A 10,871-nucleotide genomic window follows, 5' to 3' on the forward strand; every position below is an offset into this window, starting at 1 on the left:
TTTCAAATTTGTTTAGGTTGGGGATCTCAGTCCTGGCTACATAATATCATCTGGAAAATGGAAAACAAAACAAAACAAATCAAAACAAATATCACAAATAAAACCCTTGATGTTCAGGCCCAACCCTACACCAATTTAACCAGAACCTCTGGAGATGGGCCTGGGCATCACCAGTTTTTGGAAAACTTTCCAGATAATTCTTATGAATAACCAGGATTGAAAATAATTGCTTTATAGTGACACAAGGCCAGAAGTTCTGGATACATTAGGAAATGGGTCTCTAATTTTAATATTATAGCCTAGTATCTTAGAAACAAGATAGTCTTCTCAGGTTCAGATGTTTTTCCAAATTTTTTAAATATTTTGGACAAAAGTTAGAAACCCCTTACATTTATTCATGTACAGTAGTTCCCCCTTGTCCATGAGAGGTACGTTCCAAGACCCCCAGTGGATGCCTGAAACCACGCATAGTACTGAACCCTATATAAACTATGCTTTTTCCTATACTAACAGGCGGGTAGCATATAGTGGGTGGATAAGCCACGCAAAGGGATGAATTACTGGCCCAGAGCAAGCAGGAGCACGGGAAATTTTATCACACTGTTCAGATGGCACTCAATTTAAAACTTATGAATTGCTTATTTCTGGAATTTTCCATTTAATATTTTTGGACCATAGTTGACCTGGGTAACTGAAGCCATGAAAAAGGAAGCCACAGATAAGGAGGGGGGTAATCCTTTGTAAATATATAATCCCTTTTCCTCTCTAATATAACTACTAGCATTTTTGTATGTTTTCTTACAGTTTCCCATGAATCTCTTTTTTATAGTTTGAATCATACTGATATTAAGCCAAAATATTTTCAAGTATTATTCTTTATACTTATCTTTTTAATGAATGTATAATATCCTAATGAAAGGATGTATCATACTTTCTTTACCCATTTCCCTGCTGTCAGACATTTAAGATGGCTGTTTTAGGTAATGCTATATGGAGTACTTTCATCCACATAACGTTTACTATATTTTGAAAATTTTCCCAAGCATAAGTCCCAGAAGTGGAAGTAATTAGTCAAAAGGCATAAATATTTTACTACATATTTTATAATTGCTTTCCAAGAGATCTCTAAAATTTGCAATAAAAGTTTTTACGTATGATAATACTGGTTCTGCCACACTGTAGTCAACATTAGGACTAACTTAATATTTTACAACTTAATAAGCAAAAATGACTTTACATTGTTTTTTTCAAATTGACTTTCCTTGATCATCCACATAATTAAATGTGTGCCTCCTTGTAAATATTTTCCCACTCTACTATTTTCTTTGTTATATTGGAGTAAAGGGGTAAGATTGAGGGGGAAATAATAATAATAATATTTTTAAAGTGACCATGGGGCTTCCCTGGTAGCGCGGTGGTTGAGAGTCCACCTGCCGATGCAGGGGACACGGGTTCGTGCCCCGGTCCGGGAAGATCCCACATGCCGTGAAGCGGCTGGGCCCGTGTGCCAATTTTGGCATGTTATATTTTTCCATAAATTAAGTCAACTTGTGTAAGTTTTAAAATGCTATTTCTTAGTGAATGTTTCTCCTAGTACGTATCCAATGGATAGATCCAATTTTCCTCATGCATTTTTTTCACTGGTGGTTTCAAGATTTTACATTTTATTCTTATTGCTGTCAGATGTCTCTAGATTCACATAGATATAAGCCTAGACTGATAAGAAGTGTTTAAGAGCTGGGTTTCCCAATGCTGAAGGGATGCATGGTTCCTGGACTCTGTGAACGTTGAGACTATGTAGCATTCTTGCATACAAAGTTAGGAGTTGTCAGGCTTTTTCACAGGGGTACTTGTGTAGTAGTTGCAAGGGACTGATCTCTAGGCATCACAGCTTTCCAAGGGACAGTGGATATCCTGGTGGCTGAATTTCTCTCAGAAGAATTGTAGGCTGTGAGCAGGAGAACTGACAGTATCTGAATGTATCATATAGCTGCATAGGTTTCACTTGATTTTTTAAAAAATAAAGAAATGCACTGTTACTTTCATGCAAGTGCCATGGAGCAAATTCATATGATGTTATTGATGTGTGTGTATGTGTATATATATATATATATATATATTTATATTTATATATTTATATTTATGTGTGTAATAGATAGATGATAGATAGACCTATTTCTTCCATCTATAGGTTCCCATTGTATTAATAGCCTGTATCAGTTTATTCATTACTTACATTTTTATATTCTCCTCTTACCTGCCCAGCTGGGTTGTAAGTACCTCAGTCACTAACATTTACTCCTTTTTCTGCCACTGATTACAGCCTTAAGCCTTTCCTTCTCTGATTGTGAGTCATCTGTATATTGGGCATTCTCATGGTCATCTGTATAATGTAGAAGGAGTGTAGAAGCTCCATGTAGTGTCTTCCAAGTCTAATGTCCTAGAATTACAAAGCTATCTTTGATGAAGAGCAGGTGTTCAAAAACTCATGTTGATTTCATTATCACTTTGTGGCAGGGGAAGCTGATGTGAAAGATCGTTAGCATCCTTTTCATGCAAATGTCATGTTTCTCACTGTAAGCTGGGAATCATAGAAATATATAGGCTTCCACACTGATAGCAATCCATGCCACTGAGCTGAGGAACTCAGAGAATGAAACTAATCCTCAGATCTGAAAGTCCATTGGTCATTGAACATTCTCCACAAAGCACTGTGTTCAGTGCTATGGGTTGTACAATATATTAGTCAGAATAGGCTTGTTATGCTGCAGAAACAAACAACCCCAAAATATGAGAGCGTCAAAATGACAAAAATATGGTTTTTCATTCATGCTACGTGTCCATCACATGTTGGCTGGGGAAAATCTTCTGCATCTCATCCTCACTCACAGGCTAAGGAAAGCTCTACCTCTGTGCTTCCATAATTTCTGAGCCAAAAAATGAGAATGTGGTGGATCGTATCTTAGTTCTAAAGCCTTCACTTGGAAGTGACAAGCGCACTTTCCACTCACATTTAATTGACCAACAAATGATGAGGCTGGACTTAACTTCAAGGGCACAGGGAAGTGTCACCTACCTCCTACCATTTCTGGAAGGAGAATCAGAAATATTTGGTGAATAGCTATAATGACTACCATGTTTGATGATTAATATGAGATAATATATACCTTTGAGGAACTCTAAGTTTATGACTCATACCCACAAAAAACTACAAAACAAGGCAGATTGTAATAAATGCCAAAAGAGAAATGAAATCAAGTATTGTGGGGCTTTAGTGGAGAAGAAGATCTATTTGGCCATGGTGGTCTAAAAGCACACCATTCCTTTCTGTAAAGGTACCTCTTTTACTTCAAGTTTGTGGGACCAAACTCATCTTTATGGGAATCATGTCCACTATCTAGATGTGGTCTTCAGATACCTCACACTATATATAAGCACAAGATTTCCAGTAGTACTGCAGAGGAAAGGTAAAAATAAATGTGAGATGGAGTCAGAAGCTCCATCAGCCATTGGGCTTGATCTATGATTTAGCTTAGGAGAGAGAATAAATTTTTGGTTCATGTATGCAAGTCAGTTCAACTGCTGTTACTGTGATCATCTATTTCAAACTTTCTTCCAAATGTGCAGACTCATATCTGAAATGTTTCCCACCAACACTGGCAAAGTGAAAGTGAATCTCATAGTAAACTTTTCAGGATGGTAGTTAGACCTTGGGCATTGAAACTGATTACACTTGGAAGCTTTCTATTTGCAGTACAAGTTCACTGAATTACTGCTCAATTCCTTTTAATCATGCTCTGAGCACTTCTCAGTGGATTTGAATTGAGGTATGTTTTATTTATTCATTTATCATTGATGGAGCTATTAGAATGCCAATTCCAAGCCTCATTATATATGTAGCTTCTTAGATGGTTTTGCTTTTGTATCTGTGGATTTCTAATTCTTTCATTATTTTGTAACCCTTGATAATTCTTAGCTGACCACCCAGCCAATTCCTGTTCTCCAGTTCTGACTGAGGCCAGGTTACTTAGTTCAAATTACACTGACTGGACATTAGTGGACCCAGATATCACAGCTCACAAATCCTAATCCCAGTTCCAGTGTTTGTCTCAATAGTGTGAGCTCTAAATGCCAAAGTTCCTCCATGACACCCTCAAATGCATATTCTTCTCCGTATTATTTGTCTGTGTATATGGTCCTCACAGATAGATCCTGCAAAGAAAACTTCCTGGGAATTTCTGTGGCAATTCTATTTAGCTGTAGTAAAGTTTATATTTATTAGATCTTTATGTAATTTAGGGAGAAGGATGCACAGTCTAAAAGCTTAAAGGAGCATTTTGACAACAGCTGAAAGAAATCAGAGTTACTTTGTACTGGCAACGGTTTTATTGTTCGCAAATGTATGAACTGTCTTTCTACCATAGGTTAATTGTTATAAAAGATTGCATATCACTAATTTAGTTTCATTGTCTCTCTTCATTCTTAGGTGGTGACCTTCCTTCTTTTACCGAGAAAATAGAAGCAATCAGAAAAGAATTTACACATCCTCCCACTGCCAAATCCACTAACCCCACTACATTGTACACAAACACAGTGCCTCATCCTTTTTTCCTATATAACAGCAACCCTTCCGCCTCAGTCCAGGATCCCTACACAAGGATTATAATTAGCGTCCCTCTCCACTGCATCATTGTATGCTGATGAGAATGATCTATGACAAACAGAAAAAAAAACATGCTGTAAAATCTCTCCATTAAAAAGGAAACCCTTCTGAGACATCCTCCCCACTCCTCCACCCCCGAACTTGTTATCTTTTGCCATGTAACAAAGTCTCCTAACCTTGGTAGCTGAAAACAATATGGATTATCTCACAGTTCATGTGGATCAGGAAGTTGGGAGCAAATGAGTTGGTGGCTTTAGCTCAGGTTCTCTCCGGAGGCTGTCATCAAGCTGTTGGCCAGGACTGCAGTCCCAACTCTACTGGAGCTGAAGGGTTCACGCCCATGCTCAATTCCCAGGTTGTTGGTGGGCCTCGATTTCCCGTGGGCTATTGGACGGAGGTCCCTAGTTCCTGGCCACACCACCTGGTCTTCTCCATAGAGAAAGAATGGCAGTTTGCTTCCCCCGTGCCAGTGTTCAGAGAGATAGAGAGAGAAGCTACAGTCTTTATGTAAATTAATCTCCCAGAAGTGACACCCTATAACTTCTGACGCATTCTATTCTTAGGAGTGAGTCACTAAATTCAGCCAGAACTCCAGGGGAGAGGATTACACAGGGGCGTGAATACCAGGAGCCAGGGAATCATGGGAGAGCAGTTTAGAGACCGACTACCATACTCCCCTAGGTATTGCCATAGTCCTCTGCTTCCCTTTCTAGCTCAACTCAAAGGAGTATCCAATACTTACTGTCTTTATTTTCTCACCTCCCACACCTGTATGGTTTTTACCCCCTCCACCCCATTGAAACAACTTTCACCTTGTCAAATCTAATGATCCATTTTCATTCTTTATATTAAGGATTTATCAACAATATTTGGCCCAATTAATTAGTGTCTCCTTCTTGAAACAGTCTCTTCATTTGGTTTTTAGAATTCCTTAGTCCCTTGGTTCTCCTGACACCCCACTGGCTTTTCCATGTCAACCTCCTTTGTTAGTTTCCCCCCTCTTTTATCTAATCTCTAAATCCTATCTCATCTTATCACCTAGATTATTTCATCCAGATTTACATCTCATAAGCATCTAAATCTTAAAATGTCCCAAACAAGACCCTTGATTTCAACCCACAAAATTAATTTCCCCAGTGTTCCCCATCTCGCTGAAGAGCACCTCCAAAAGCCAGATTGCATAAGTAGAGATCTTAAGTGCCTTCATGGCTTATCTCCTCTTCGGACACGGATTCAGTGTTTCAGCAAATTCAGTGTACTTCACCTTCAAATACATCCCAAACTAAACCCCTGCTCTCACCACTAGCATTTTGGTGTGACATACCGAAACTTAAGAGATGGACTTAAGCAGTGCTTAAAGGGAAATTTATAGCTGTAAATGCGGAGTGCTTATCTCTTTATTGATATTCTCTATTTGGTGATACATGGGTCTCCTGGTGTCCTTTTGTTCTTCATCCACACTTTGCTTTAGCTCTTGAGCATATTGAAGATAGTTGATTTAAACTGTGCTAAAGTGCAACATCTGTGCTTCTTCAGGGCCAGTTTCTCTTGACTACTTCTCTTGCTGTTTGTGGGCCATACTTCTTGCTTCTTTGCATGTCTCACATTTCTTTGGTTGAAAATTGGACATTTTACATAATATAATGTGTCAATGCTGGAAATCAAATTCCCCCTCTTCCTTAGGATTTGCTATTTCTGCTGTTGTTGTTTGCTGGTTTAGTCACCTTCCTGAGCTAATTCTCTAAAGTCTGTGGGGTTGTTTATTTTTGTTTGTTTGTTTGTTTGTTTTTGGCCATGCACTTTATGGCATGCTGGATCATGCGGGATCTTAGTTCCCTGACCAGGGATCGAACCTGTGCCCCTGCAGTGGAAGCACGGAGTCCTAACCACTGGACCACCAGGGAATTCCCAGTCTGTGTTTTATAAGGAAATCATTTGTTGTGTGTGACCACTGAAGTCTCTGCTCAGTTGATAGTCTAATTGTTGGACTAATGATTAGACAGAGATTTCTTAAACGCTTGCATTGTGAGCCCAGGGGCTCTGTTCTCATGCTCGGCACGCTGTCCACACTTAAGCAGATAGTTTCCAATTCTAGTCTTCCTGCTTGTGAAGAGCCTTAAGTTCAGCTCAAGGTGAGAGCTTAGGACCTTCTCATGTCTTCCCTGAGCATTCGCACAGCCCTGGGGATGCATGCAGCCCTACCCATGTGCTTAGCCTTCTAGATTTCCAGGAATATATTGGAGCTTTCCAAAGCCCTCTATGGACATCTTGCTCCCAAGCTTTCCTTTTAAGCTTTTTGGTTAGCCTCTTGTTTGCCCCAGCTGTTAAACACATCTTCAAATAGCTATGATTTTAAACAACTGCTGTAATTGTTTTCAACAAAGACCTTCAAGAAAAGGTAGTTAGCATTGGCTGAGTTCTGAGTCAGCTCAGATAAAGATAAGCTTTGGGGGTTTGTATCTACCAGGGAGCCACCAGGTAAAATAATGATGAGAATGGGGCTTTCACAGAGCTCCAATGCCACTCTGTCCCCTCCAGTGGCTGCCAGAATTTTTTGGCTACTGTGGAGAAGAGGGGCTTAGGAATAGGGCTAATTGAAATGCCACAAAGCTCGCTGTCCTTACCAAAATTCAACTACTTTTCTTGAACAGATGCTCCCAGATTGTTCTCAGCCTTTGGTTAATTTTCAGAGTTCTGAAAAAGTTGATTCTGATAATGACAATCTTTTCATCGCTTTTATGGAGGAGAGCATTTTCAAAGTTTTCTTACTCCATCATTCCCACTGATGGCACCTAATTGCTGTTATTTTGACTAGAACATTCCTTCTCTCAATTTTTGCATAGTTGGCTACCTCACTTTGGTCAGGTCTTTGATAATGTTGTAACTCCTCAGAGTTACATCCACTCTTCCTGAAATACCCACCATCACCTTACCCTGATATATTGTCCTGATAGTATCTGGTATTGTGCTATATAGTGATCGTTCGCCCTGTAGAATGTCACTCTATAAGGATGAGAACTTTGTAAATTTTGTTTACAGCTTTAACTCCCTCATGTAGCACCATCTTTGGTACATAGTATAAGCTCCACAATTATTTGTTGAATCAGTCAATAAATTGGACTATTTAATTTATTATTCCCCATAATAAAATATCTGGCTTAATGACATCTGTTTTTAATAAAATAATATTCATGGTTTTGTATGAATATTAATGTAGTATATACTAATTAAAGTATGGAAAATGTAGAAACATAACCATAGATGCTCTTGTGAACATTTTGGTATATATCAAATCAATTTGTTTTGTAGAACCGGATTGTTTTTACCTGAACACATTTCTGTATGTGGATGAACCATAATTTATTTAACCTTGATGGACATTTAAGTTGTCTCTAATATTTTTTTGTTAAACTGTGGTGAACAGCTTTGTAAAATTTTTTCATTTTTATGGCTATTTCCTAAGATTAAAAGCCTACAATTAAATTTTCTGATCATGGAATATATAGAATGTTAAGTCATTTTTATACGTATTACTAAATTTCTCTCAAGAAATGATTTTATTAACTTTTACTAACTTATACCCTCATTAACAGTGTCGTAGTTTTCCTATTCCCTGAAAGCATTAACTTTACTTTTATATTTCCTTTATGAATTCTTAGGCCAATAAAAAATGATGTCTTATCTTAATGTTCATTAAGATAAATACTAATGAGGCTGTGCAGTTTTATATGTTTATTGAAAATCTTTAATTTTACAATTATTCACACTTTGACTTTTAAAATTTTTTATTGTTCAATTTTCCCTTATTGATAAGGGAGCACTCTATTAAGCAAATAATTCTTTATTGAACATATAAGCTCTTTGTTAGTTTCTCCTTTCTATTTTTATGTAAATTTTAATGCTTTTATTTCTAGTGCAGCCAAATGTCACAATTTTATTTATGTAAACACTAAACATTATTTGTTGTGTTTAATAATTGATATTTTCTATTTCCTTGCTACAGTGAATAGGACTTTTGTCCTTTATATTTTTAAGTGATTATATTGGTATGTAAAAAGGGTATTGATATTTATTTAATTTTAATAAACCCTCTTTTATATTCTAGATAGTGTTATTTGTGATGTCTCTTTAAGGAAAGCTAAGAAAATATAAAAGTACTTACTCATATGGAAAATAAGCAGCAAAGCCTACCCCATTATTTATGGCTTGACGTCCTAGGCAGATTCTTAAGCTATAATACTCAAAGTGAAACCAAGCATGTGGTTAAAATGTAATACAGAGGGTATTTACCTAACTGTCCATGTGCTTTTCTGAAGATTGCAAGTTCCTCTTGCTCCAAAATTTATAGAACCAACTGCAGTAGCTCTGGATTGAAAATTCTCACCGCCCAAATCTGCAGCTACTCCATCCCTGGCCAAAAAAATAAAGCTCACATTCTTATCTTGCAAAAATACAATCACTATATCCTCTCACTAATGATTTGTCCATTGCAGTTCCTTTCCTTTCTAATATTTTACCCCATCCCTGTTCTATTTTTTCTGCCTCATTTCTCTCTATTTTTCATTAACTTTCACTTCTTTCAAGCTCTTACTCATTTTTCCTCTGTTGCTCTTAAAACAGATCCTCTTTTATTTTTCTTAACAATTTATCAGTTTTTTTCTCTTTTTTATTTCAATTTTAATTACAATGTCACTTGAAAATAATGATTTACTCATCCCTTCTTTCAACACATATTTATTCAGTACCTACTCTAGGCCAGACATGGTTCCTCACACTGGGGATATGTCCCCAGCTACAAAACAAGACACACAATAACTCTACACTCACAGCAGAAACAAGATAATGATCAAACCAAACCTTCTACAGTATATCAGTTGGTGATGTGTTATGAAAAAAATCAGCAGAGAAAGAGGATATTGAGTGATGATGGCAAAGAGAGGTTACAATTTTAGGTAGGGTGGTTCAGGAAGGATGCTCTGATAAAGTGACATTTGAGAAGAGACTTCAAAGAAGGTAGAGAGGGACTTCCCTGGTGGCGCAGTGATTAAGAATCCGCCTGCCAATGCAGGGGACACAGGTTCGAACCCTGGTCTGGGAAGACCCCACATGCCGTGGAGCAACTAAGCCCGTGCGCCACAACTACTGAGCCTGTGCTCTGGAGCCTGGAAGCCACAGCTACCGAGCCTGCGTGCCACAACTACTGAAACCCACGCACCTAGAGCCCATGCTCTGCAACAAGAGAAGCCCCTGCAATGAGAAGCCTGCGCACCCCAATGAAGAGTAGCCCCCGCTTGCCGCAATTAGAGGAAGCTTGTGTGCAGCAACGAAGACCCAACGCAGCCCAAAAAAATTGTTTTAATAAATAAATAAATTTATAAAAAAAAAAGAAAGAAAGAAGGTAGGGAGTCAGCCATGCAAAGATCTTGATCTGGGTAAGCAGTGTTCCAGATAGAACAGCTTGTGAAAAGTGCCGCTCTAAATCAGAGATGAGTCTGAAAAGTAAGGAGGCCAGTGTACCTTGTGCAGAGTGAACAAGGGGGAGAGAGTTAAGAGATGAGGTCAGAGAAGAGGTAAGGATGGTAATGTGTATAACCTTGTAATGTGGTTATAATGTGTATAACCTTGTAGACTTTTACCGAAGTGTTTAACAGGTTTCAGAAGTCACATGTTCCATTTTGGGGGCTATTCATTTTGATGTGTATCACTTTGGCTGATGAACAGAAAGGATATTTTGGTCATTTTTTTCAGTTATGCCAAGGCTCAGAAATTACATCTATAATAATAAATTACTCGAGTTGATAATATTTGACTTAAAACATTTCTCTCAAAACTATGTCTGGGCTTCCCTGGTGGCGCAGTTGTTGAGAGTCCGCCTGCCGATGCCGGGGACGCGAGTTCGTGCCCCGATCCGGGAGGATCCCACATGCCGCAGAGCGGCTGGGCCCATGAGCAATGGCCGCTGAGCCTGCGCGTCTGGAGCCTGTGCTCCGCAACGGGAGAGGCCACAACAGTAAAAGGCCTGCATACCGCAAATAAATAAATAAATAAATAAATAAATAAATAAACTATGTCTGACATTTCCCCAAATCCATTCTATGAATGTGGAATACCAATCACTATTACACGAAAAAAGGGAATTCTATGGTCAAATGAATTTGGGGAACTATGGACTTAAAAATTAAATTTGTGTGGTTTCTTTGCCATACAA

Source organism: Phocoena sinus, chromosome X (assembly GCF_008692025.1).
Source record: "Phocoena sinus isolate mPhoSin1 chromosome X, mPhoSin1.pri, whole genome shotgun sequence".
Taxonomy (NCBI): Eukaryota; Metazoa; Chordata; class Mammalia; order Artiodactyla; family Phocoenidae; genus Phocoena; species Phocoena sinus.